The sequence below is a fragment of the Cucurbita moschata genome, unplaced genomic scaffold, assembly GCF_002738365.1.
Source record: "Cucurbita moschata cultivar Rifu unplaced genomic scaffold, Cmos_1.0 Cmo_Scf00099, whole genome shotgun sequence".
In the NCBI taxonomy this organism is placed as follows: Eukaryota; Viridiplantae; Streptophyta; class Magnoliopsida; order Cucurbitales; family Cucurbitaceae; genus Cucurbita; species Cucurbita moschata.
In genome coordinates, this window is record NW_019268615.1 from 191135 (window position 1) to 195793 (window position 4659).

A 4659-nucleotide genomic window follows, 5' to 3' on the forward strand; every position below is an offset into this window, starting at 1 on the left:
TTTTATATCATCCACCTTCAAGCGCCACCGTCCATGAGATGCATTGTGGGCAACGTAACTCTTAGGTCCTATGAGCAAATTTCTGTAACCTTCCAGTATTGTTCTATGTCAAAAATAAAGTTTTTTAATTCCTTAGCATCCGAGTTCCCATTTAAGGGTTTGTGTTTTTGGATTTTCAATTTGTTAAGCCCAACATGAGCTTGGCTTGGGGTGTGGTTCTCGACGACCCTCCTTGTCAAACTCACTCTGGTGCTCATCTCAGTCATCTCAGCCATGATGGCGTTCAACAAAAGAGACCTTAAAAATGACCGGATTATCACATTAACCATTTGAATGACCTCAACCTCACCTATTGAGATTGAACCAAATATCTATAACATAACACTATTAAAGGTTCAAAGTTCATAAAAGTCTTTTTAATCTCGGATACTATTGAACTTGACATTTATAGTGCCTCTCAAACCAAGTTCATAAAAGTCTTTTGAATTTAAGATACTATTGAACTCATCCATTATAGTGCTTCTCAAACCTAGGTAAAGTTTAAATATAATTAGTGACAAAAGATGAAACTATAAAATAAAAGAAATAAGAAAATAAAATTTCATTGTCGAGAATCAAACTCGAGTCTCCTCGATGAAAGCCAAATCTTCTGTATTATGTCTAACTCTTCGACACGTTTTTTTATGTGTGTGATAGAGTTCTTAGAGCTACCTCAACGTTTCTTGTTGTTCAGTCCTGTGGCTCTTTCTTCAAAAGAGTCAACATCAAACATTAGGTCTTTGGTTGGAAACCCATCCAGGGGAGGGCCGATTGCTTCAATTCCATCAATGGTCTTCCAATGATTTTTTGGTGCATGACCAGTTTTTTATACAATTCACCTTCAAACGCCACCATAGTTTTGCATCGTCCATGAGATGCGTTGTGGGCCAATGTAACTCTCAGGTCCTCTAAGCAAGTTCCTATAGTTTTGAAGTATAATATCCAAACATATTAACGTATTTGATATGTCAAATATTAAAATAATTGATGTGTATCATAAACATTAAATAAAAATATATATTTGAAATTTGAATGAGATTCATATTAATTAAACGTATATTATGATATTCTACGACATTTTAATATTATTTAAATAAGATATTATATCTTAATGTATTAGGTATTCAAATATATAATTTGACAAAAATTATCACAATTTCACTGTAAATAGAACCCTAGAGTTAAGTCAAAAAGCATCAAACCCTAATATTGTGATATTTTAGGTCATATTTTGTAGAGGAAGCTGATAAGGTCTTCAAAGAGCATGTGGTCATGTCTGACATTATAGGTTAACAACACGGTGAAAAGAAACCAGAAATTCTGATACTGGTAATTAACTACAAACCTTTGAAAAAGGTTTTAGAATAAATAAGATATCCAATCCAAAACAAAAATGATTTGATAAAAAGAATTTAGAGTCAAATGTTTTTATAAAATTCGACATGAAATTAGGATTTCGGAAAATTCTAATTTCCTAAAAGGACAAATATAAAATAGCATTTAATGTCCAATTTAGAAAATATGAGAGGAACGCCATGCCTTAGGCTAAAAAACGCTCCATTCGGATTTCAGAAGATTATGAATGATATTTTCAATCATTTCAAAAAATTTCGATTGTTTTATATTGATGATGTGTTGATATTTTCTAAAACCATTAAGATCAATACTTTAAACATCTACGTACATTCATTAATGTAATAAAAAAAAATCAGCTAGTTGTGTCCATATCCAAAATCAAATAATATCAAACTTAGATCCGTTTTCTTGGATTTTAAATTTATTTGAGCCTTATTAAAACCCATCCAATGGTCTTTGTCTCAAACTTTGGTGATGACGTATCCTAGAAAAGCCAACTTCAAAAAAATTTTAGGTTCTCTCAATTACGTGTCTTATATCCTTCAAGATATCGGGCACATTTACAAACGTCTTGATGAATGTCTTCAAAATAATACAAAGTCTTGATTTGTAAGGGATATCTCTACAACCCAAAAAAATCAAATCATTAGTCAAATAAACTCTCTTAAGTCTTATTGACCCAAGGGCAGATCTCTTAAGTCTTATGAAACGTGACGCATCAAATATCGGATATGGAGGTATCTAAAATTGTCAAAGAGGACAGAGAATCAATTATCATATTTCATTCAAAAGCCTCCAATAATACCATACAAATTACAAAAGTAAAAAGAAAAAAATATTATTTCCATTGTACTCTGGTACAAAAAATTTAAAGAAAATTTAATTAACAAAACTTTTAAAATCGATTGGAGAGTCAAATTTAGTTTTAGAAAAAGAAGGAATAATCTTGTTTCAAACAAAAAATTTTCTTTAAACTAAATGTGCCCGATAATACTAAACCAACCAATCATTTGCATGGACTCAAAAGTTCAATTACCTATAAAAGAAGTTGAAAACACCTTTTGAAAGTTTGTAAGGATACTATGACCTCTAGCTTTGCAAAATCCAGCGTTGTTGACGTTTATCAAAATCGCTGCCAAAATAAAGTTTAACAAGTGGTTCTATGGTGTAGTGGTTAGTACTTTCGACTTTGAATCTAACGACCTGTGTTTAATTCCCGATAGGTAATCCACCAATTTATACAAAATTGGTCCATAGCCGATTCGGTAGGGTCACTTTTGGACCGATAATCTGTAGAAGGGGTCACTAAGGTTGAGATCATACAAAATAGGTCCATAGCTCAATGTTAGAGCATTTGATTGCAGATCAAGACGTCACCAATTCGAACCTAGTTGGGCCCTTCTATCTTGGATAAAAATTTATTACACTTTTTGGACCGACACTATGTCTAAGGGGTCACTAAGGTTAAAATCCTACAAAATGGATCCATGGCTCAGTTGTAGAGAATTTGACCGGTCACCTGTTTGAACTTGGTTGGGCCCTTTTATTTTGGACAGACACTTTTTACACTTTTGGACTGAGACTCTGTAGAAGGGGTCACTAAGGTTGAAATCTTGCAAAATGGGTCCATAGCTTAGTGGTAGAGCATTTGGCTGCAGATCAAGAGGTCACAAGTTCTAATCTGGTTGGGCCCGATTATTTTGAACAGACACCAAAGTGTGGTATCCAAGAACCAAGAAATCATTAAGAAAAGAGTACCCACTATGAACATGGTTAAGACCAATGTATTTAGAACCTAAGGGCCACTATTCTCGGACAAGAACCAAGATATCATTAAGAAAGAGTGTAGTATCCATATCTTTCATGTTTTCCATATCTTTTCATGTAACTAAGACTAGTTGTCCTAGACAAACAACACCAACTATTTTTGATGTTTTAAAATGATTTTTTTTTTAACATTTTCCTTATTTTGTACTATGAACCTATAAACTCTATTCCAAGAACATTTTGATTTTTTTTTACCATTTTCCTTAGGTTGTACTATGCACCTATAAACTCTATTCCAAGAACATTTTCATGGTTCTTGGAATGATTCTCTAGATTATCCCTTCCATGTTGGGAGTTGGTCCATGGGTCTTGGGTGAAGGAACGGTTGGTTTACCGCCCCTAAGAGTTAAGGAAGCATCTTGAGGCTAGTTTCGCATAGTATCATTGTCTTTGGGTTCATTTCCAAATGCATGCTAACACCCTTATTTTTGAATAAATGACATGAAACTAGTTTCACATAGTAACGTTGCCTTTTGTCCTATTAGCGGAAGGATAATAGGTCGATTATACCTATAGGGTAGTTATCTAAATTTTTTTAAATATGGGTTCATTTCCAAATGCATGCTAACACCCTTATTTTTGAATAAATGACATGAAACTAGTTTCACATAGTAACGTTGCCTTTTGTCCTATTAGCGGAAGGATAATAGGTCGATTATACCTATAGGGTAGTTATCTAAATTTTTTAAATATGGGTTCATTTCCAAATGCATGCTAACACCCTTATTTTTGAATAAATGACATGAAACTAGTTTCACATAGTAACGTTGCCTTTTGTCCTATTAGCGGAAGGATAATAGGTCGATTATACCTATAGGGTAGTTATCTAAATTTTTTTAAATATGGGTTCATTTCCAAATGCATGCTAACACCCTTATTTTTGAATAAATGACATGAAACTAGTTTCACATAGTAACGTTGTCTTTTGTCCTATTAGCGGGAGGATAATAGGTCGATTATACCTATAGGGTAGTTATCTAAATTTTTTAAATATGGGTTCATTTCCAAATGCATGCTAACACCCTTATTTTTTAATAAATGACATGAAACTAGTTTCACATAGTAACGTTGCCTTTTGTCCTATTAGCGGAAGGATAATAGGTCGATTATACCTATAGGGTAGTTATCTAAATTTTTTAAATATGGGTTCATTTCCAAATGCATGCTAACACCCTTATTTTTGAATAAATGACATGAAACTAGTTTCACATAGTAACGTTGCCTTTTGTCCTATTAGCGGAAGGATAATAGGTCGATTATACCTATAGGGTAGTTATCTAAATTTTTTAAATATGGGTTCATTTCCAAATGCATGCTAACACCCTTATTTTTGAATAAATGACATGAAACTAGTTTCACATAGTAACGTTGCCTTTTGTCCTATTAGCGGAAGGATAATAGGTCGATTATACCTATAGGGTAGTTTTAAGGGTGACA

General features: G+C 33.1%; 1 non-coding gene across 1 annotated transcript; it reads left to right on the top strand.

Annotated features, from left to right (window-relative positions):
* The first annotated feature begins 3017 nt into the window (after positions 1-3017).
* Positions 3018-3089, top strand: TRNAC-GCA. Its single transcript has one exon. It is a non-coding gene; the product is annotated as a tRNA-Cys (tRNA).
* Positions 3090-4659: the final 1570 nt, after the last annotated feature.